Source organism: Ammodytes marinus (assembly GCF_949987685.1).
Source record: "Ammodytes marinus genome assembly, chromosome: 18".
Taxonomy (NCBI): Eukaryota; Metazoa; Chordata; class Actinopteri; order Uranoscopiformes; family Ammodytidae; genus Ammodytes; species Ammodytes marinus.
In genome coordinates, this window is record NC_137222.1 from 50001 (window position 1) to 51504 (window position 1504).

Sequence of the window (1504 nt, forward strand, 5' to 3'; positions counted from 1 at the left end):
CTATTACACGCCTTACCGTGAGATCGGGTTGCACACACACACACACACACACAGGCTGACAGACAGACAGACAGACAGACAGACAGACAGACAGACAGACAGACAGACAGACGGACAGACACACCCACCCACACACCCTTCTAATCTCTCTTTGTACATTTGTTGAAGATCCTTTTAATAAACTTTATTCTGCTGCTGAAAATGTTTAGTTGTTGATTAATTGTTGGTGGTTATAGTGTGTGTGTGTGTGTGTGTGTGTGTGTGTGTGTGTGTGTGTGTGTGTGTGTGTGTGTGTGCGTTAAATTGGGTTGTTTTAAACGTACTAACTATACACATTCTGGCTTTGCCTCTAATGTAGCTGTAATGTGAAGACTTGGCCACTAGGAGGCAGCCCAGGCACAGTTCATAATGTGTTCAGGTTTTATATACTATCTATGGTTCAGGTAAGTTTTTGGAGATGTTCCGAGATACTTTTGTCTTAAAGGTGCAGTGTGTAATATGACATCATCAAGAAAGTTCTACAAAGTTCTAGAATGCAACGCTCCCTGGGTAACCCCACCCCTTTAGAATAATAACAGAAGCTACAGTGGCCTTCAAGGACAAGAACAATTCTACATTTTAAACAATGCACCTGATGACATTCCAACTCTGACACTTTCAAGATGGCGGCACTAGGCCTTGGTCCAAAATATGCAGAAATATGGACGTATATGAGACCCTTTCTTAGGGGGAAAAAAAATCATTAAAAACATTTTTTTCAGCTATTATGCACTAAATTAAATGTACTTATGGATATTATAATTACTTTCTACAAAATCTGCCAGGAAATAAAACCCAAAATTCTACACACTGCAGCTTTAAATACATAATTATTTGACTTGTAATTGTGCCAAAATAAACAGCAGGTCTCACAGATAGTTGATGTGGATTAAGCTACAACTTAGTTTGATTGTTTATGTCACATTTGGTTTAATTGCATATCATACTCAGACCCTCATACCTCCTTTAAAAAGACACATTTTTACCATGGGTGACATCACACATGGTAAAATGTAGGGTTAGGATTAACAGGACAGCTGGGCCAAGGGAAGACTGAGGGAAGACTGAGGGAAGAAAAACCTCATTCATTATATTATAATAGTGATTTTATAATGATAGAACGCCGGTTCAGTATGTGTGAAGTATTCCTTTAAAAGATGTTTCAAAACTGCTTTATCGATGTTTTAAATGGATGTTAGGGAATACTATTTGCTCCGAGGAACTTTTAAATATTTCTGAAACAGTCTCATTTTTCCTCTGATGATCATAAATTACATGTAACAGCAAAACGAGACCATCAGTGCAGAGAATGCTATTTTTATATAGTTTTTTCTTACTGCCTTTGTCATGGGTATACGCTCACCCAGGAACAACAGCTGGCGTAGTAAAAACACTACCGCTTTTAGTCCAAAGGGGGGCGCTAGAATTAACACACTGAAAGTTCCTCAGAGCAGCTTTAATTTAA

The 1504-nt window shown here is 38.3% G+C and overlaps 1 protein-coding gene across 1 annotated transcript in view; it reads left to right on the forward strand.

Moving 5' to 3' along the window:
- Positions 1 to 188, forward strand: part of zcchc9 (zinc finger, CCHC domain containing 9) — an 8654-nt gene extending 8466 nt beyond the window's left edge. Inside the window, exon 8 of the mRNA XM_080046682.1 lies at positions 1 to 188. This exon is cut by the window's left edge and continues 513 nt beyond it. The gene's annotated coding sequence lies outside the window, so the exon portion shown is untranslated.
- The last annotated feature ends 1316 nt before the right edge of the window (positions 189 to 1504 follow it).